Genomic DNA, 23,254 nt, shown 5'->3' with positions numbered 1-23,254 from the left:
TGATGGGACATATTTCCAACAACCTTTCCAAAAAAGTAGGAATGGAAGTTAGGCATTTATTTATTTAGTTAGTTAGTTGGTTTGTTTTTAGATTTTTTTTATGTGTGAAGATATTGTCTTTTTCCCCTCACACGTGTTAAGTTAGTGGTTATAGAATTTTAGTCTAAAATCAGTTTCATGCAAAATCTTGAAGGCCTTTTTCTAGCTTCCAATAGTGCCATTGAGAAGTCTGATATTTCCATTTGTGATTTAAGGTTGTGGACCTTTTTTCTTCATTTATTTCCTCTTTCTGTAAGATTTTAGAACTTCTCTTTATCCTTGATATACCGAAATTTCATAATGAGGTACATTATGTCATCCTTGCACAGGGGCCATGCTAATCTCTGTATCATTCTGATTTTAGTATATGTGCTGTCCAAATGAGCATGACGTACATTGGTTTGGATTCTTTCTTTCTTTCTTTCTTTCTTTCTTTCTTTCTTTCTTTCTTTCTTTCTTTCTTTTCTTTCTTTCTTTCTTCCTTCCTTCCTTCTTTCTTCCTTTCCTTTCCTTTCCTTTCCTTTCCTTTCCTTTCCTTTCCTTTCCTTTCCTTTCCTTTCCTTTCCTTCTTTCCTTCTTTCCTTCTTTCTTTTGAAAAAGAGGAGGGTAGAGACAGAGGGAGAGAATCTTAAGCAGGCTCCATGCCCAGCATGGAGTCTTATGTGGGGCTCAATCTCATGACCCTGAGATCATGACCTGAACTGAAATCAAGAGTCAGACACTTAATTGACTGAATCACCCAGACACTCCTGGATACTTAAAAAAAAAATAACAATAATTTCCTTAATATTCAATGTTCTTTCAGTTAAATGGCAAGTATTCTTTAATTATGAATAAAATTATAACATTTCATTGACAATTTCTTTATTTCTTTATGACAATCCTATTGGTTGTCAATAGGATATTATGGATTTATACTCCAATTTTTTTCATCTTTTGTATTCCATTTTCCATCAGCTTGCCTAGTAACGAGATCTCAAATTTTTATTTAACAGTTTTCCGAGATTTAAAAAAATTTTTAATTCCACTATGGCTAACATACAGTATTATATTAGTTTCAGGTATACTATATAATGATTCAACAATTCTATACATTACTCAGTACTCATCATGATAAGTATCCTCCTTAATCCTCATCACCTATTTTACTCATCCCCCCACCCACCTTCCTTCTGGTAAACCGTCACTTTGTTCTCTATAATTAAGAGTCCACTGTCTTGGTTTATCTCTTTTTTCCTTTGTTCATTTATTTTCTTAAATTCCACATGTGAGTGAAATCATATGGTATTTGTTTTTCTCTGACTGACTTCTTTCAATAAATACAATACTCTCCAGATCCAAACATGTTGTTGCAAATGGCAAGATTTCATTCTTTTTTTATGGCTGACTGATATTTCATTGTATATATATGTCACATCTTCTTTATCCATTTATCTATTGATGGACACTTCCATATCTTGGCTATTGTAAATAATGTTGCAATAAACATTGGGGTGAATATATCTTTTTGAATTAGTGTTTTCAAGATATTTATAATTTTTGATTTTATAGATTGAATTTTAAGAGCTTTTTATTATTCTCTAATATTTCTTGTTTATTTTATTCTGTTTTTGTTTTATGGATATAAGCTTTCTCTCAAGTTTCAGGAAATTTTCTGAGACTAGATTTTTAATTTGAGGCTCATGGAGACTACATTTTGGTGTGTGGGGGTGGCAGACATATAATAGGCAAAATAAATGATACTATTAAAATATTAGAACATATGTAGCATATTTAGAATATATTTATATTTATATCTATATTTATAAATAGTATAACAGTGGTAGGTAAAATTAATGAGATAAGAAGATAAAATGAAATTTGATTTCCAGTCCCACATCAGGAGTTCCACGGTTCCATAACCTAGTGAAAATTGCGAAAATCATTAAAAAAACATGTAAAGCCTCTGTTATTTATTCTAAAAGCAATAAAAAAAAGAAAAAAGAAAAAAGGAAGACAAAACATTTATTTAAGAAAATCTGTGGAAATTCTTTAAGAAAGTAAGCATCTGTTCTTTTGAACCATGACTTCTTCTCTCTCACCTTCTTGCTCAGGAAGGCAGAGACTCCGTTCCAGACTGCTGCAGCCAAGAGCACATGACTCCTTTACCCAGCTCCCAGCCAGAGGGCTTCATACCCTGAAGAAGCACAACTTCAGCATTTCTCATCCTGCTGCTAACTACCTGTCCTACGGGGAGTGTAATTGAGAGGTAGGGCTCCTTTCTTCTGCCTAATCCCCACTTATAGAATGGAGGCTCTACACTGGGCATGACATAATGATAATACTGGGACCCTAATAGTCCTTCCCATTTTTGAGTCAGTAGATGCATGCCAGGAGAGGCAAGATGAGAAGACCAACAGGCTACTGACCTTTCTCCAATGACTATTCAGATCCTAGAGTGAGAATGTCACCCAGAGAACGATTGCCATAATCTCTACCCGCAGGTCGAGAACCTTGGTTCAGAGATTTTGTTTAGAGGATGAAGCAGACCATAAAACAGATACTTCCTGATTTTTTTCCCAAAGGAATTGATTTCATTTGCAACGCAATGTAGAACAGTGTATTCTACGGACACTTTCAAGAACAGTGGTAACTGCTGCAAAGGAAAATTGGAAGGAGATTCACGTATCTAATGAAGATAGAGCCTAGACTGTAGTCTGGCTGGTTTACCTGAGAGAAACTGGGAATAAGACAGCCGGGGTCAGAACACATATCACTCACCTCAGAAACTATTCTTTCCAAGGAGCCACAATTTGATTGGATTAATTTAAAGAGCAATATATACCCCCAGGCATTGTTGAAAACAATAGAATGATTAGTTGGCAATTGGTAACTTTTAATGGCACAGTTTGGGCAAGAAAAGATTTTAAGAGAACCCTACCAGTATCACTGTCATCCCAGGGTGACTGTGAGAATACTCAGAGATGCACTGAGGAACAATATCAGAGCCTTAACACTGTGGAGATGAGGGTATCAACCTCATTGAAATAATTCAGCCAGGAACTAAACAGAAACAGCCTGAGGAAGGGAGTATTCAAAGTTGGTACAATACATCATCTAAAATATTTTCTAACAAAAAATCATGAGACATGAAAAGAAACAGGAAAGTATGACCCAAACATCCCAAAGAAAGCAGGCAATAGAAACTCATAAGAGTGTAAAGTAGCAATTATAAATGTGTCACAGAACTAAAGGAAAGCATTTTAAGGAATTAAAGAATTTAAGGAAGGTAAAAGACAATACCACATCAAATAGAGACTATCAATTAAGAAATAGAAATTATTAAAGAACCAAATAGAAACTCTGGAGTTTAAAAGCATAGTAACTGAACTAAAAAAAAATTATTAAAGGGGCTGAATGGTAGATTTAAACTGGCAGAAGAATTAACAAGCTTGAAGGTAGATTGATAGAGATTATGAAAGCTGAAGAACAATGAGAAACAAAGGAATGAAGAAAAATGAGACTCGAAATCAAAGAAATGTGGGACACCATTAAGTACAGCAACATATGCATAATGGGAGTTCCAGGAGGAGAACAGAGAAAGAGAAAGAATTAAAAATACTTGAAAATATAATAGCTGAAAACTCCCTAAATTTATTTTTAAAAGATTATATCACATCCAGGAAGCAAAATGAAATCAAAGCCCATAAATAGACACAGCATAGAAAAGGAAAGAAAGAAAGAAAGAAAGAAAGAAAGAAAGAAAGAAAGAAAGAAAAGAAAGAGAGAGAGAAAGAAAGAAAGAAAGAAAGAAAGAAAGAAAGAAAGAAAGAAAGAAAGTTAGTTCTGAGTCAAATATAGGGAGAATATTTTGAAAGTAGCAAGGAAAAAAAAGTTATTTATGAGGGGATCTCAAGATTAATAGCTAAGTTCTCAGCTGAAACAACAGAGGAAGAAGAAGAGTGGGATAGAATATTCAAAGTAGTCAAAGAAAAAAGCTATAAACAAAGAATTCTGTATGCAAAAAAGCTGTTGTTAAAAATGATGAAGAAATAAACACTTTCCAGATTGAAAAAACTGAGAGAACTTGATGCTAACAGATACTTACAACAAATACTAAATACTAAATAATTACAACAAATACTAAAGGTTAATTTCTTCGGGCTGAAAGCAAGTGATTCCCCCCCACCCATGGTAATTCAAATACACAGGAATAAACAAGAGTGAAGGTAAACAAACAGGTAAAGGCATTCATGTAAATATAAAAGACACTAAAAATACTCTCCCTTTTCTCTAAACTGATTGGAAGTGCAATTGCATAGCTTATATGTATATAATGTATTCTTAGGCTTACAACATATAGAAATGTAATATCCATGCAATATATTTGCCAATAATAATAATACAAAGGAAGTGGGTGGGAGAAAAGTTGTAATAGACTAGGAAATGAAGACAGACGGCAGTGATTATAACAATGGATAACAACTGTTGAGTCTGTAACATTAATAGATATAATATATATAATGTAACAAAAAGGAGGAAGAGGCAATAGAGATATATAGGTGTAATATACCAGCATGTTACTGGAATTAAGCTGCTATAAATTTTAAGCTGATTTTCATAATTTAAGACATATATAGTAAACTTTAGAACACCGCTAAAGAAAATCCAAAAATATATTGAAAAAAGTCATTAATTGAATTAAAATACTACATTAGAAAATACTAAATGCAAAATAATGCAGCAGTTATATTGTGAATGATTATATTAAAAATGATGAGAGATCTCAAATCAATAATCTAATCTGTCACATAGAATAACAAACTAAATATAAAGCAAGAGGAAGAAGGAAAAATAAAGATTAAGCAAAACTTAATTTTTGAAAAGAACAGAAAAACCAAAAGCTGTTTCTTTAAAAGCTCAACAAAATTGACAAAATTTTATTTAATTAGACCAAGAAAAAGGAGAAAAGATTCAGATTACTAAAATCGGAAACGAAGGGAGAGGCATAACTACTGCCCTAACAAAAATTAAAAGGATTACAAAGAAATACTACAAATGACTGTACACTAATATATTAGATAAATTGGATGAAATAGACAACTTCTTATAAAGACACAAACTACCAAAACTGACTCAAGAAAAAGTAAACAATCTGAGTAGGCCTATAACAAGGGAAGAGATTGGACAAAAAAACCAAAAAAACAAAACAAAACAAAACAAAAAAAACTGCCCACAAAGAAGACCCTGGCACAGAGAGCTTTCCCACTGAATTCTACCAAACTTTAAAAGAAAAATTAATTCCAATTCTTTACAAACACATCCAAAAAATAAAAGACTTGGAAAGATTTCCCAACTTATTCTATTACTCTCATAACAAAACCAAAGACATTACAGGAAAACAAAACTACAGAACAATATCTCTTATGAATATGGAGGCAAACATTATAAACAAAATATTTGCAAACTTAATCCAGCATCATATAAAAAGAATTACTCACCATGACCACGTGGGATTTATCTTTGTGATGCAGGATGGTTTTTCATCTGAAAAATCTATGTGTGTAATATTTCTTATTAATGGAACAAAAGACAGAATTCACATTATCATCTCAGCAGGTGCAGAAAAATATTTGACAAAACATGATAAAAACAGTAAAGAAAGTAAGAATGTAAGGGATCTTCCTCCACCTGCTAAACAGCATCAATGAAAGACCCATAGCAAACATATTTAATGGTGAAAGACTGGATGATTTATTCCTACGATCGGGAACAAGACAACTTCCAGCCAGAAAAATTAGGCAAGAAAAATAAATAAGATATTCAAATTTTAAAAGAAGTAAAGCTATTTCTATTCACAGATGACTTGGTATTTTGTACAGAAAATCTTAAGGAATCCACTAAATATTATTAGAACTAATGAATGTGTTCAGCAGGGTTGCAAGATATAAGGCCAATATGCAAAAATCAATTGCTTTTTTATGTACTTGCTTTGAATAATAAGATAATGAAGAACAATTCCATTAACATTGTATCAAAGTGAATAAAACAGGAATAAGTTTAACAAAAGGAATAACAGGAATTTTAACAAAAGGAATAAGTAAGAATAAATTTAACAAAAAGTTTTTAACTTATGAAAAACTGTAATACATTGTTTAAAGAAGTTAAAGAATATCTAAATAAATAGGAAAACATCTCATATTCATAGGTTGTGTTTTTTTTTTAAAGATTTTATTTATTTATTCGACAGAGATAGAGACAGCCAGTGAGAGAGGGAACACAAGCAGGGAGTGGGAGAAGAAGAAGCAGGCTCATAGCGGAGGAGCCTGAATGTGGGGCTCGATCCCATAACGCCAGGATCACGCCCTGAGCTGAAGGCAGGCGCTTAACCGCTGTGCCACCCAGGCGCCCCATATAGGTCATAAGTGTTAACGTTGCTATGATGACAACACTCCTCGAGCGGACCTACAGGTTCAGCACAATTACAATAATCCCAGCTCACTTTATAGAAATTGACAAACTGATTCTGAAATCTATACTGAATTAGAAGGATACAAAAAAACCAAAACAATTATGAAAAAGAAGAATAAATTGAGAAGACTCATATTTCCTGATCAAAACTCATATAGACCAACAGTAATCTAGACAGTGTGCTACTGGCAAAAGAGTGTGTGTGTGTGTGTGTGTGTGTGTGTGTGTGAAATAAAACTGAGAGTCCAGAGACAAAACCACACATCTATTGTCAATTGATTTTCAATAAGGACAGCAATACTGTTCAATATTGGATGAATAGTGTTTTCAACAAATGTTTCTGGGACAACTGGATAAGCAGAGGCAAAAGAATAAAGTTGGACCCTTATTTACACTATATACGAAATTATTATAAAAATTACATATTATGTATTATTCACATTATAAGTGTAAGAGCAAAAATCTTTTATAAAACTCCTAGAAGAAAATATAAGGATAAATCTTCATGACCTTGAATTTGCAAAAAATTCTTAAGAATGACACCAAAAGTGTAAGCAACAAAAACAACAGCAAAACTAGATAAATTAGACTTGATCAAAACAAGACTTACACTTCAAAGGGCACCACCAAGAACATAGAAAGACAATACACAGGATGAGAGAAAATATTTGCAGATCATATGTCTGATTAGAGACTTTCATCTAAAATACATAAAAAATCTCTAACAATTCAATAATTAAAAGACAACCCAATTAAAAGTGGATAAAGAATCTGAATAGTCATTTCTCCTAAGATATACAAATGGCCAATAAGCATATGCAATAAACACATAAAAATGTGCTCAGTATCATTAGTTATCAGGAAAATGCAAATCAAAACCACAAGGAGTTATCACTTTACATACGCTAGGATGGCTAGAATAAAAATGAAACTTGAATACATTATGCTAAGTGAAAAAAGCCAGTCACAAAGGACCATGTGCTATATGATCTCATTCTCATGAAAGTCCAGAACTCAGAAATATATAGAGACAGAGAATAAATTCAGAGTTGCTTAGGGCTGGAGTGGGAGAAAGGCAGATAGAGTGATATTTAAAGGGTACAAGATTTCTTTTTGAGGTAATGAAATATTCAAAATAGACTGTGGTGATGGTTGCATATACTTGCGACTATAATAAAAATTATTTAATTGTACCTTAAAAAGGGCAAATTTATGATATATGGATTATGTCAATAAAACTAATAAAAATGATAGGAAATATCTGTGCTTATGTATGGTCTCATTGAAAAAGTAATCTTTGACAAAAGTGAAGAAAATGAAGAAGTTAAGATAGATGTCTCTAAGAAGAGTGTTCCAAGTTCAAAAACCCTAAGATACAAAGTAAAAGACTGTCAATTAATCTGTGTTATCTTTGCATAATCTAATCCAGTGCTATTTTTGGATTATACTAATTTAAACTATAAATCTGCTTTATACATAAGCCAGGTTGGGGGAGATTTTCTATTATTTACAACCAAAAGGATACTAAGCACTACTATGAATTTTGTCCCAAAAGTGGTGTGTTGTAATTAACAGACACAAAAATGTGAAATGGTTCTTGTCAAAGAGGTAGGGTTGAAAGCAAAGTACCTTGTGTTTTACGCTTGGTTCCCAAAACACATAGCTCTGAAAGCTAATACGGCTTGGGTTCTCAAGATCCCAGAGACTATAGCAAACAAAGAAACAGGGTTTTTGTTTTGTTTTTTGGGTTTTTGTTGTTGTTGTTTGTTTTTTTTGTTAAAGGTGGGTGAGGGGGAGAAGGAGAGGGAGAGAGAAAATCTAAGCAGGTGTGGACCCAGTGCGGAGCTGGAAACCTGAAGTAGGGCTCAATCTCACAACCCTGAGATCATGACCTGAGCCAAAATCAAGAGTCAGATGCTTAACTGACTGAGCCACCCAGGTGCCCCACAAAGAAACACTTTTTAACAAGCCCCTGAAGACTTGCCATGGCTATGACCTCAGGGCTCAGTGCAGAAGGAACAGACCCATCTCCCAATATTTCCCTGCAAAGGCCTATTTGAGCATCTTAAAAGCTGCGGCCTGAGGGTCAGGGTCCTAGTTTTGACTCATCTAGGGACAAACTGCTCTCCACTCTGGAGACAGGAGAGTCTAGCAGACACCATCTCCACATTCTCCCTCTAACCTGCTCCAATTCGCCAATGTCTACTTGGAAGAAATTTACACATACATATTGGTATCCCAGCTTTTGTGACTGCCACCCAAGGTCTCCTCCTTAATTACCTGCCACTGATAAGGAGTCAATGTCTAGAATATACAAGAAACTTATACATTTCAATACCAAAAAAACAAAAACAAAAACAAGAAGAAAACTCAAAAAATAATTGAAAAATGGATCTAATAGACATTTCTCCAAAGAAGACATACGAATGGCCAACTGATATATGAAAGGGTGCTCAACATAATTAATCATCAAGGCAATGTGAATAAAAATCACAGTGAGATAGCTCTATACACCTGTTAGGATGGCTATTTTTAAAAAGTCAAAATATAACAAGTGTTGGTGAGGGTGTGAAGAAAAGAGAACCCTTGTACACTGTTGGTGGAATGTAAACTGGTAGAGCCATTATGAAATATAGTATGGAGATTCCTCCAGAAGCTGAAAATGGAAATACCATCTGACCCAGCAATCCCACTATTGCTTATATACCCAAAAGAAAAGAAATCAGATATCAAAGTGATACCTATGCTCCCTATGTCCTTCACAGCATTAATCACAATAGCCAGGGTATGGAAGCAGCCTAAGTGTCCACCAACGGATGAACAGATAAAGAAAATGTGGTATATATGTGTAATGAGATACTATCCGTCCACGGAAAAAGTGGGGAATGAATCCTGTCATTTGCAACTACATGGATGAACCTGGAGGACATTACACTAAGTGACATTAGCCAAAGACAGACAAATACTACGTGAACTCCCTTATCTACAGAATCTAAAACAGTTAAGCTCATAAACATAGAGTAAAACAGTGGTTACCAGGAGCTGAGGGGGGCGGAAATGGGAAGAATTTGGTCAAAAGGCAACACACTTTGAGTTATAAGATGAATATCTCACTGTGATTGTTCTTTCTGTTCTAGGGAATTAATATACACCATGGTGACTGTGGTTAATAATGTACTGCATACTTAAAATTTGGTACAAGAGTAGATTTTAAGTGCTCTCACCACACTAGGAAAAAAAAAACGTAACTGTTAGATTTGCTAATTAGCTTTATTGTGGTGATCATACAAAACATCACATTGTACACCATAAATATGTATATATACACACACACACACACAATTTTATTTGTCAATTATACCTTCCTAACAACACTGGGGGAAAAAAGAAAACAAATATTTATTTGAAATAAAAAAAAATAAAAAGGAGTGTGAAATTTAGCCTGAAGTTTCAGGTAGTAAATCAAAAGACTTTCTCTGGCTCTCAGCATGACACCTCTCGCTCTGTCTCCTTGTCTGTCTCTGTGTCCATCTCTGTCTCTGTCTGTCTCTCCTGGGGGAATTAGGGTACTTGAATTTCACCAGTGTTCTATTTTATTTTGTTTCTGTTTGCTTTGTGATCCTCTGTAGCAACAACTCTCAAGCTATTTATGGAGAAGTCAACTAGAGCAATTCTCCAAGGCACAGCTGGAAGATTCTTGTTGGTCCCTATAGACCTTGAATCTCCATGAAGCCTAGTGGGATTTTAAAGTGGGAGTGGGTGATATTTTGAACTTCACAACCATAAAAGTTATGATGAGCTGAAGATATGGGTCATTGGATCCAAACTTCCTCTGGAATATAAATATCTCAAGTATGCAAAGGATACTTGATCATGCAAAACGTGGACTGGGGGAGCTACTAAGCGATTCAGTCTGGCCACACTGTGGACTTCCTTCCAAAATAGGAGGAGGCTGGAAAGAGCAAAACCGGCTTCAGTTTAAGGACTTGTCAAGAAACTCTAAAAAAAGAGAATGTACCCTCATGCCCTACGACCTAGCTTAAACACGAGACACAGAGTTTGGAGGCAAAAAAATGAGAGCTGTGTGTCCTTCCCAAAGTTATGAACTGCTCTGAGCCTTCACTAACCTGACTGAGAATGGAAGCAATCATACATTGAATGTGAATGTATTGTTTAGTTGCCCAGGGCAGCAGAGCTCTGTGTGTTCACAGGGAGCTAGCTAGATGTGTCCAAGTCTGAGAGTGTTGAAAAGTGATTTTGGAGAACTGGCAAACAATTTTAATCTGAGCCACGGGCCCTGAATGAGTTTTGTATTCTACTTTCAGTAACTTAACTCTATTTCAGGCATCAGAGTTGAGATTCAGACTTTTCACTATCTTTACAGTCTTTCTAACCCTAATCCCATTCAGTTCCCACAGATACGAAGACCAGCCGGCTCTGGCTCCTTGTAGCCTTTTCCATGCTTCAGGACCCCCAGAGACATTAAAACCTAGATTTTGTGGGGTCATTTATTCTGTAATTTCCCCATACATACTGAATACAGAAATTCTAAAATGTGTTTTCATGGGCTATTTATTCTGTTTCTTCTCTTCTCTCCTTTTTACTTAAATTACGATAAAGTTAGCTCCAAAGCACATAAGGGCCAGTGATTTTGCTTTTCCTATGCTACATTTCTATTGACTTTAAAATTAATCTGATCATTCGAAAATCTACCAAACCAAGCCCTGAGGAATAAAGAAATAAGAGGCAACCTTAAATGGGGGGAGGGTGGGCATCCAAGGCTGCTAAGAGAGCACTTCCCCCAGGTGTGATTATATTAAAACCATATTTCACTTTAATAGGGAAGGACTGGGGAGGGACTTGGGGGGCAGGTGGCCCCTCCTGATGCATGGAACTCCATTTGGGCTAATAAAAGAGCACTTAGCTATGAGGTCTCGTTACAGTTTAAATTGTCTCTGAACAGTTGGTTGCTTGGTAAATCTCAAGAGTACAACAGCTGGAGCATATGTGGTTGGGGAGCTGAGGTCTGCCCCTGGCCCTGGAGCCAGAGTGCATTCAGCGACCCTTGTAAATCTAACTGTATAGAAGATGCCGCTGAATGTCCTCTTGGCCCTTTTTCTCAGCAGAGGACCCACAGCTAAGGTATTGATCTGCCTTAAAGCTCAGCATAACCTATCTTTTTCCTTTCTCATACTTTTCTTCTCAAGTATTGTCTCAAGGGAGTGTTAGTCTCTTTAAATGACCTGAGGATTGTTCTTTCTGTCTTTACTTCCGGAAACAATTTAGGAAACAGACAATATTTAGTATTGGATAGTTTAATTGAACTTGCCATAAAGCCTGAGCCCAGTGACTGTGTTTGTAGACTATTATTTTTAAATGTACAATTTGGTAAGTTTTGACATATGTGTCTACCCATGAAGCTATCACCATGATCAAGATAGTGAAAGTAATCCATAATATCAAAAAATTGCTCTTACCCCTTGGCAGTCCCTCTCTCTAGTTCCTCCACACTCTTAGCCCAGCCTGGGTCCTGGGCAAACATTGATTTATTTTCTGTCATCATAGTTTGCATTTCCTAGACGCTTATATGAGTGGAATAATACAGTATATACTCTTTACTATCTGACTTCTTTATATGAACATAATTACTTTAAGATTCATCTATGGTGTTCAGTGCATCAGTAGTGGGTACTTTTTATATGCTGAACTGTATTCGATCGTAAAAGCAACAGTTTATTTACCCATTTACCTGTTAGCCAATAAAGATGTGGGTTGATTCCACTTTGGGGCTAAAAATTAACATGTGGACAAATCTCTGTATGACCATATGCTTTCAGTTCTTTTGAGTAAACACTTCGGAGTGGAATGGTTGTATGTACGTTCGATTCTTAAGAAATTGCCAAACTGTTTTTCCAAAGTAGTTGTACCATATCACCTTTTTACCAACAGTGTATAAAAATTCTAGGTTTTTAAAAAGATTTTATTTATTTGCTTGAGAGAGAGAGACAGAGGGAGGGAGAGAGGGAGCACAAGCAGGGGGAGGGGTGAGAGGAGAGGGAGAGAGAGAAGCAGGCTCCTCACTGAGCAGGGAGCCCGATATGGGACTCGATCCCAGGACCCAGGATCATAACCTGGCTGAAGGCAGACGCTTAACCGACTGAGCCACCCAGGCGCCCCTAAAAATTCTAGTTTATCCACTTGTTGCCAATACAGTATAGTTAGGATTTTAATTTTAGCCATTCTAATAGGCATGCAGTGATAACTCACAGTGATTTTAATTTGTATTTCCCTAATGACTAGAAGTGTTGTATGTTTTTCCACGTGCTTATTTTGTCATCTGTATTATCCTATTTGGTGAGCATCCATTCAATTCCTTTATTTTATTATTATTATTTTTTGTATTATTACTATTGAGCTTGGAAGTTTTTTATATGTTTGGAGTGCAAGTACATTATCAGATAAGATACATGATTTGCAAATATTCCCACACATCTGGGGCTTGTTTTTTAATTCTAAGAGTGTCTCTCAAAAACTAGAACTTTTTAGGTGAAATAGGGGAGAGAGATTAAAAGGTACAAACTTCCAGTTATAAAATAAACAAGGCATAGTGATACAGTGTACAACATAGGGAATATAATTAATAATATGTAACAACTTGTATGGTAACATGGTAGCTAGATGTCTCATTGTGATCACTTCCTGATGGATTTAAATGTTGAATCACTATGTTGTATACCTGAAACTAATACAATATTGTATGTCAAATGCACTTCAACAACAACAAAAAGCAGAACTTCTAAATTTTAATGAAGTCCAATTAACCAATTTGTTGCTTCGTGAATCATGCTTTTGATGTTGTAATTCAGAAATCTCTAACTCATTGTCACAAAGGTTTTCTCCTGTGTTTCATTGTCAAAGTTGTACAGTTGTAGGTTTACATTTGACTTTTAGTACATCATTCGACTTAATTTTTGTATCTGGTATGCCGTATAGATGAAAGTCTTTCCTTTTCTCCTTCTTCCCTCCCTCCCTTCCTTTTCCTCTTCCTCCCCTCCCTTTCTGTCCTTCTCCTCCTTTCTTTTTCTTTCTTTCCATATTAATATTCAGTTATTTCAGAATCCTTTCTTAAAATTATTATCATTTTCTCACTGGCTTTTCTTTGCACATTTGTTGAATATCTGTTATTCACATAAGTGAGGTTCTGTTTCTGGACTCTCTGTTCTGTTTCATTGCTCTGTCTATCTCGATACCAATACTTTATCACCTTAATTAATTAATACTTACACTATACTTTATAGTATAATACTTAATACCACACCATAACTTTATGTCTTTAAATCAGCTCATGTTAATTCCTCCAACTTTGTTTTTCTTTTTTAAAGTTGCTTTGGCTATTCTAGATCTTTTGTATATCCACATGAATTTTAGAATCAGCTTGGCAATTTTCACCAAAAAATCCCATTGGGGTTTTGACTGAGATAGCAATAAATTTCAATTTACGGGAGACTTGACATCTTTTGGTCCACAACCAATGTATAACTCTCCATTTATTTAGGAATCCTTTATCTTCTATCAGCAATGTTTTATAGTTTTCTGTTTAGTTTTATGTGTACAAGTCTTGTGTTTTGGGCCAATTTATCCACAAGTATTTCATCTATTTGATGTTATTGTAAATGGTATTTCTTTTTAAATTTCAATTACTGATGTGTTGTTAGTACATAAAAGCACAATTAATTTTTGTGTATTGATCTTGCATCCTACAAACTTGCTGCAAATCTACAAACTTGTCCAACTAACTTTTTAGTTTTAATTGCTTTTAAATAGATCCTCTCAAATTTAATATGTGGTAATTATATCATCTGAGAATAAAAAACAATTTTACTTCTTCCTTTCCAATCTGGATATTTTTTTCTTACATTAATGTGCTGCCTAGAACCTTCAGTACATTGCTGCTGAGAGGTGAGATGAGAATGGATATTCTTATCCTGTTACTGGTTTTATGGGGAAAGCATACAATATCTCACCATCAAGTGTGATCTTAGCTGCCAATTTCTCATAATTGTGGGAGTTCCCTTCTGTTTCTGGTTAACTGAGAATTTTTATCCTTGACATAAAAGGATGTTGGATTTTGTGAAATGCTTTCTCAACATGTTTTGAGATGATTATGTTATCTATCTTATGCAGACTGTAAATATGGGAATAATATTGATTGATTTTTTTTTAATGTTAAACCAACTTTGTGTTCTTGGTATAAACCTCACTTAATTGTAGTGTATTATCCTGTTATACTGTTGGGTTTGATTTGCTAAAATTTTGTTAAGAATTGTGCATTTATGCTCTTGAGGAATAAATAATTGGTCTACAGTTTTCTTTTCTTATAATGTCTGTGTCTCGTTTTGGTATCAGGGTAATTTGACTTCATAGGATAAATTGGAAGGTGTTCACTCCTATTTAGTTTTATGGAAAAGTTTGCATAGACTTGGTATAATTTTTTCCGTAAATGCTTTGATTCACGGTTAAAACATTTTTAAAGCTGATTTTTAACCACGGATTAAATTTCTTCAGTAGATATAGGACTATTCGTGTTATGTATTTCTTCTAGAGTGTCTTTGGTACTTTGTTTCTTTCAAATAATTTGTCCATTGTACTGAAATTCTCAAATTTACAAGCACAAAATTGTTCATACTTTCTTATACTTTTATTTGGTAGACTCTATAATGATATTCTATTTTATTACCAATATTATTAATTTGTATCTTGCTCTTTTTTCCTAATCAGACTGGTATTTTAAAATGTGGGTTTTATCTTTATTTAGATATGGTAAGGCCAACAGATCTAGAGATGATTACCATTGAAAAGATACTTGTTACAATTTCCAAGAGGAGTGGGAATACCACGCCAGGCCACGTAGGGCTACTTACAAAAGCACCAGGATGGGTCAGGAGGCAGAAGGAACAAGGTAGAAATGTGTGCAAGAGCCTTTCTTGTGGTTTCTGCAAGAAAAAATAGACAAGGCAATGCAAGTAAATTTAGGATTGGGTAGTTTGAATCATTTCAACAGTCTTCAACAGGGTTAAGGACCATCTCTATTTGTCTGATAGCTGACCCTGGGCTGATTAGGACAGTGGAATAATGGTCAAGATGTGAGTCCTCAGAGAGCCCTATAAAATGGGGGTTGGGGTTTGGGTTCTGAATTGGTAGGTTTGCATGTGAAAGGTGTGCTCTCAGATGAATTGTTTACTATCCCCAGGAATTGGATGGCCCAGGGAGGGGCAATCTCTCCAGGGCTAGCCAAGTCTCAGAGTCCAAGCATCAGAAACACAGAAAATAAAAAGATATGATTCATAACCTATAGGTATATCATTTTATTAAATTTCTCAAAGCAACAAGTTTTGCTTTTATTAATTTTCCCTATTGTTTTTCTGTTTTCTATTCCATCCATTTCTGTTTTGATAGTGATTATTTCCTTTCATGTGCTTACTTTGTATTTAATTTGGTCTTTTGCTTCTTAAGGTGGAAACTGAGGATATTCATTTAAGACTCTTTCTTTCTTTCTTTAAGATTTTATTTATTTATTTTAGAGATGGAGAGAAAGAGATCATGAAGAGGGGAGAAGAGCAGAGGGCGAGGGACAAGCAGACCCCACACGGAGCATGGAGCCCGACACAGGGCCCCACCCCAGAACCCTGCGATCATGACCAGAACCAAAATCAGGACTGGGATGCTCAATCAACTGAGCCACCCAGGTGCCCAAGACCCTTTTCTTTTTCTTTTCTTTTTTTTTTTAAGATTCTATTTATTTATGTGACAGAGAGAGAGACAGCCAGGGAGAGAGGGAACACAGCAGGGGGAGTGGGAGAGGAAGAAGGAGGCTCCCAACGGAGGAGCCTGATGTGGGGCTCGATCCCGTAACGCCGAGATCACGCCCTGAGCCGAAGGCAGGCGCTTAACCGCTGTGCCACCCAGGCGCCCCCCCCCCTTTCCTTTTGAAGACATTACTTACTGCTAGAAATTTCTTCCTAAGTACTGCTTTAGTGGCATCCCACAAATTTTGAAACGTGTTTTTATTTTCATTCAGTTCAAAATATTTTCTAATTTACGTTTTAATGTATTCAGTATCCATTGTGTTGGCTAAAAGTGTGTTCTTTAGTTTCCAAATATTTGGACTTTTTGGAGATATTTCTGTTACTGATTTTTATTTTAATTCCAATGCCATCAGAGAACAGACTTTCCATGACTTGATTCTTTTTAAGTTTTACATTGAGATTTGGGTTTTGGTCCTAAGTATGGTCTGCCTTGGTAAATGTTCCACATGAATTTGAAAAGAATGGCTTATTTTGGCTTATTTTGTTTATTTTACAGTTGTTAGGTGGAATGTTCTATAATTGTTAATTAGGTCAAGTTGGATAATAGCATTGTTCAAGTCTTCTAGATTTTTATTGACTTTAAGTCTATTTGTTCTACTCATTATTGAGATAAGAATGTTAAATTCTACCATAATTATAGATGTGTTGATTTCTTCCTTCAGTTCTACTCGTTTTTGCTCTGTGTTTTCCAAAGTTCCATTATTGTGTACAAACATTTAGGATTATTATGCGCATTTGAAGAATTGAACCTTTTTCATTATAAAATGCTGTGGTTGATGTTTTTTACTCCTAGCAATATAATTTGTTCTGTAATACATTTTGTCTGTTACTAATCTAGCTACTTCAGCTTTCTTTTGAATGAGGTTAGCATTGTATATATTATTTCATCATTTTACTTTTAACCTATTTGTGAATTTATATTTAAAGTGCATTTCTCAGGGATGGCATAAAATTGAATCTTACTTTTTATCCAATCTGACAATCTTGGTTTTTAAAATTAGGGTGATTAGAAAATTTCCATTTAAAGTGATTATTGATAAGGTTGTATTTCAGTGTACCATTTCACCATATGCTTTTTATTTGTTCCATCTGTTTTTTGTTCCCTTATCTCTTTTTCCTGCCTCCTTTTGGATTGAGTATTTTTTTAGTATTTCATTTGATCTATATTTATTAGGTTTTTTTAGTACACATCTTTATCTCAGTTTATTTTCTTTTTTTTTCCTTTAAAGATTTTACTTATTTATTTATTTAGAGCACATGAGAGCAGGGGGAGGGGCAGAGGGAGAGGGAGAGAGAGAATCTCAAGCAGACTCTGCACTGTGACCCTGAGATTGCAACCTAAGACAAAATCAAGAGTTGACGCTCAACCAAATGAGCCACCCGGGTGCCCTATCACAGTTTACTTTCAAGGGACATCATACACATCATGTATATTATAAGAACCTTGGGGTAAAATACTTACACTTCTCCCTGTCTTTATGTTATTGTTGTATATTTTGCATATATTGCTATAAACCTTGTTTTTATTTTTCTATTTAAACATCCCATTATCTTTTGAAGATATTTAAATAATAAAATATCTTATGTACATATATACATATGTGTACACACATGCATATATACATATATGAACATGTACATATGCACCTATGTAATTAAGATGGTTAATATTCATCTTTTGGGTATATCTATATATCCATATAATACCATTTTCATCTGCCTTAAGGAATTCCTGCAACATTTCTTGTAGTTTTGGTCTTGCAGTGATGCGTTACTCAACATTTTATATGCCATTTTTGGAAAATATTTTCATCAATATAGTATTAAACATTTAGAGTTTTTTTTCCTTTCAATATTTAAAAGATGTTGCTTCATAGTCTTCATGCTTTCATGGTTTCAGACAAGAAGTCTACCATCACCCTTAACTACTTTTTGTAGTGTTTCTTTTCCTGTGAGCTAATTTTAAGATTTTTCTCTTTATCACCAGTTTTGATCAATTTAATTATAAGTTTTGGTGTCACCTATCCCTGAACTACACCTAGACAGTCAAGTCAGGTGGGAAATCTTAGGCCTTATTCATTTCTTTCATGAATCTTTCTGAAGGATCATTGTCATTTGTGCCCACGCCTTATGCCCTAACCCTGGTAACCACCATTCTACTCTGTCACTATGTATGAGTTTAACTTTCTTAAAGATTCCACATTTAAGTGAGATGATATAGTATTTCTCATTCTGTACCTGGCTTATTTCACTTAATGTTTCCCAGGTTCATCCATGTTTTCACAAACAATAGGATTTTCGTCTTTTTTTAAAGGCTGAATAATATTCTATTCTATATATATTTTTTCACATTTTCTTTATCTATTCATCTGTACTCTTATGTTGCTTCCATATCGTAGCTACTGTCAATAATGCTGCAATGTACCTGGGAGTGCAGGTATCTCTTCAAGATGCTGATCTTATTTTCTTTGAATATATATCCAGTAAAGGAATTGCCAGATTATGTGCTGGTTATATTTTTAATTTTTTTTTTTTTTTTTTTGTGGAAGGTCCATACTATTTTCCGTAATGTTTTGTTGAGAATTTTTACATCTATGTTCATGAGGGATATTAGTCTGTACTTTTCTTGTAATGTTCTGATTTTGGTATGAGGGTAATGCTGGTTTTGTAGCATGAGTTAGCAAGTACTCCCTTTGCTTCAGTCCTCCAAAAGAAATTGTAGATAATCAGTATAATTTCCTCCTTAAATATTTGGTAGAATTCACTAGTAAACCCATCTAGCCTGGTGCTTTCTAGTTTTGAAGGTTATTAGCTACTGATTCAATTTCTTTAATAGATATAAATCTATTTAGATTGTCTATTTCTTCTTGTATGAGTTTTGGCAGACTGTGTTTTTTAAGGAATTGATCTATTTTATCAATGTTATCAAACTGTAGGCAAATCTAGTTTTTGCCTTATGTAGTTTGACTCTCGGCTGTTAGGTGCATACACATTAAGGATTATTATGTTTTCTTGAATAATTAACCACTTTATCATTATATAACTCTCTTCTTTATTCCTGATTACTTTTTTTTTTGAAGTCTGTCTGAAATTGACATAGCTACTCCACTTTTCTTTTGATTAGTGATACCATGATGTATTGTCCATCCATTTACTTTTTTTTTTTTTTTTTTTTTTTTTTAGAAAGAGACAGTGGGGGGCGGTGCAGAAGGAGACAGAGAGAATCTTAAACAGCCTCCATGCTTGGAGGCTGACACGGGGCTCAATCTCAAGATCCTGACATCATGACTTGAGCTGAAATCAAGAGTTGGATGCTTAACTGACTGAGCCACCCTGGAGTCCCTCCATCTATTTACTTTTAATCTTTAAATCACAAGTGGTTTTCTTGTAGACAACATTTAGTTGGGTCTTAATTTTTTATTCACTCCAATATTCTCTGCCTTTTAAATGGTCCATTTAGACCGCTTATAGTCAAAGTGATTAAAGATACAGTTGCATTATTATCTATCATATGCATTAGTGTTGTCTATTGGCAGTCCTTGTTCTACAATTAAGTTGAATTTTCTCTCCTTTCTTAGCATACCATTTATACTTTTTAAAAACTTCTTTTAGTGGTTGCCCTAGAATTTGCAATATAAATTCACAGCTAATCCAAGTCCCCTTTCAAATAACACTATACCACATGACAGATAGTATGAGTACCTTACAATAACAAAATGATCCTGATTTCTCCCTCCCATCCTTTGTATCACTGCTAACATTCATTTAATTTACATGAGTGTGTGTGTATGTGTGTGTGTGTGATAAATACATAAGCATACATAATTGAATACATTCTTGATATTATTTATTTATTTATTTTTGAACAGACTGTTACCTGTTAGGTCAATTGAGAATAAGAGAAATATGTTTTTATTTTACCTTCACTTATTCCTTCTTGGATGTTCTTTCTTTATGCAGATCCGGCCTTCTGAACTACATTATTTTACTTTCCTCTTAAGAAAATCTTTGAGAGACTATGGACTCTGAGAAACAAACTGAGGGCTTCAGAGGGGAGGGGGGTGGGGGAATGGGATAGGCTGGTGATGGGTAGTAAGGAGGGCACGTATTGCATGGTGCACTGGGTGTTATACGCAAACTAATGAATCATTGAACTTTACATCAGAAACCAGGGATGTACTGTATGGTGACTAACATAATATAATAAAAAAAAATTAAAAAAAAAGAATATACTCCACCTGATTCACAGATTAAGATATTTAGGAACAGCCATAAAGTTGTCCCATTTGCATGCAGAAACAAAATAAATCCGTTTATCTGTTAACATTTAAAAAAAAGAAAGAAAAGAAAATCTTTTAACATTTTTTTAAAAAGTCAGATTAGTTGGCAACAAATTCTCTTAGTTTTATTTTGGTCTGAGAAAGTCTTCATTTCTCTTTCACTTTCAAAAAATAATTTTGTAGGTACAGAATTCTAGTTTGGTGGGTTTTTCCTTTCCACACTTTAAGTATTTCTGTGCTCTCTTCTTGCATGTTTTCTGAGGATAAATTAGATGTAATTATTTTTGTTCCTCTATAGATCATGTTTTTTTCCTCTGGCTTCATTCAGTAATTTTCTTTTATATTTGATTTTCTCTAGTTTCAAAATTATTTGGCTAGGTTTAGTTTGTTTGGTATTTTTTCTGGTTACAGTTCTCTAAGCTTCCTGAATTTGTGGTTGGGGTCTAACATTAATTTGGGAGAAATTCCCAGTCTATTGTTTCAAATATTTCTTCTGTTCCTTTCTTTCTTCTCCTTCTGGTGTTTCTATTATGTATGTTACACCTTTCGTAATTGTCCCCCAGTCCTTAGATATTCTGTTATAGTGTTTCAGTCTATTCTGTTTTCATTTTTTGAAGATTCTACTGATACATCTTCTAGCTCAGAGATACTTTCCTTAGCTGTGTCTAGTCCACTAATAAGCCTATCAAAGGCATTCTTTATTTCTTTTACAGTGTTTTTCACCTCCAGTTTCTTTTCGGTTCTTTCTTAGCATTTCTCTCTGCTTACCTTGCCCATCTACTCTTGTATGCTGTCTACTTTATCCATTAGAGCCCTTAGCATATTAAACATTGTTGTTTTATTTATTTTATTATATTTTTATTTTTTTAAAGATTTATTTATTTATTTGACAGAGATAGAGACAGCCAGCGAGAGAGGGAACACAAGCAGGGGGAGTGGGAGAGGAAGAAGCAGGCTCATAGCGGAGGAGCCTGATGTGGGGCTCGACCCCATAACGCTGGGATCTCGCCCTGAGCCGAAGGCAGACTCTTAACAGCTGTGCCACCCAGGTGCCGCTAAACATTGTTGTTTTAAATTCCCAGTCTGGTAATTCTAACATCCTTCGTTCTGATGCTTGCTCTGTCTCTTCAAATTGTGTTTTTCCCTTTCTTTAGTATTTCTTACAATTTTTTTGATTGTTGGACATAATGTACTGAGTAAAAGGAATTGCAGTTATAGGTCTTTAGTAACGTGGCAGTAAGGTATTGGGGTAGGGAAGTGTCTACGGCCCCATGAATAGGTCTCATCTTTTAGTGAGCCTATTCCTCTGGACTGTGTATTTTACAAATGTTTCTTAGGTTTTTGTCTTCTCCCCCTTAGGTGAGAAAGGGTGGCTAGAGCCAGCTGGAGGGTATATCCCTTCCCCCAGGTCAGCTAAGCTCTAATAATACCTCAGCAACTTAGATTCTCGCTAACTAGTTTCTTCTGAGGGCAGACATTGTTAAGGAAAGCAGAGTACACTGGTGTATTTCAAAAATGGTTCCTTTTCCCCTGCCCTTGACAGAAACATGAGGGAATTTTCTCTGATATTTACTGTGGAAACCTGGTCTAGCTCCTGGAGACAAATGTCACAATATTGTGCACCCTCCCCACCCCAACCCCCAGATTGGGTCCTCTGGGAGTTTTTGACTCTCAGAATTGTCCACACTAAGCTTCCAGCAATTTGTCAATTATGGTTTAGATTTTCCTCTACCAACAATGGGAATTCTCTTGGCAGTTTCCATTCTTGAATCTTTGGTAAGTGGTGACTCTTTGTATCTGCTGATTGTCCAGTCTTGTGGGCAGCAGTTTACTCTGTAGTCGTTCCTATTTTATGTTTGTTTTTTAGCTTATTCAGTTTTTTCCCTTATTCCAATATAGTGGTGACTCTAAGCTCCTTACATGTGGAACTCAATACTATTTTTTAATTCTATGATTTCCATTTAGTTCTACTTCTCCAGAGATTTGGTGTTGTTGTTGTTGTTGTTGTTTTTAACTCATCACAAGCATATTTTCCTTTATTCCACAGAGCCTACTTGTATGGCTGCTTTAAATCTTTGTCTGTTTATTCAAACATCTGTGTCATCTTGGGATTGACTTCTAATAACTTCTTTGGAGTGGATCTCATTTTCTTGATTTGTTATATGTCGAGCAATTTGTATGATGTCCCAAAGATGATGAATATAATATTGTGGAGTCTCTGGATTATGATACACATCTTGAAAAGTTTAAACGTTTTTATTTATCAAGCAGTTAACTTGGTGGACCTGAATTATACAATTTGTCTCTTGGTAGTCAGCTCAAATAGCAATTCAGTTATTTTATCATAAGCTGAATTGCTTACCTTCTACCTGCATGTGTGTATTTACAGAGTCATCCAGGGCCTTGACAGAGTTAAACACAGAATTGGGGGTTTTATCAATCTGGCTCTTTCTTTTCTATAAACCCCCCTTTACAGTGGCTCTAATTGCACATAAATCTGTTTTCTTGTTCTTCAGCTTACAAACACAGCAGGTTTTTAGATGGATCTCTGTTTCCTGGGGTATTGTGCAGACTGCAGCTACCCAAAACTTAAGCAATACAAATAGTAAATCCACCCCT

The 23,254-nt window shown here is 34.9% G+C and overlaps 1 non-coding gene across 1 annotated transcript; it reads right to left on the bottom strand.

Annotated features, from left to right (window-relative positions):
• Positions 1-321: 321 nt before the first annotated feature.
• On the bottom strand, positions 322-427 carry LOC117803584. Its single transcript, XR_004627532.1, has one exon. It is a non-coding gene; the product is annotated as a U6 spliceosomal RNA (small nuclear RNA).
• Positions 428-23,254: the final 22,827 nt, after the last annotated feature.

The sequence above is a fragment of the Ailuropoda melanoleuca genome, chromosome 8, assembly GCF_002007445.2.
Source record: "Ailuropoda melanoleuca isolate Jingjing chromosome 8, ASM200744v2, whole genome shotgun sequence".
In the NCBI taxonomy this organism is placed as follows: Eukaryota; Metazoa; Chordata; class Mammalia; order Carnivora; family Ursidae; genus Ailuropoda; species Ailuropoda melanoleuca.
This window is presented reverse-complemented; position numbering and strand designations above follow the sequence as displayed.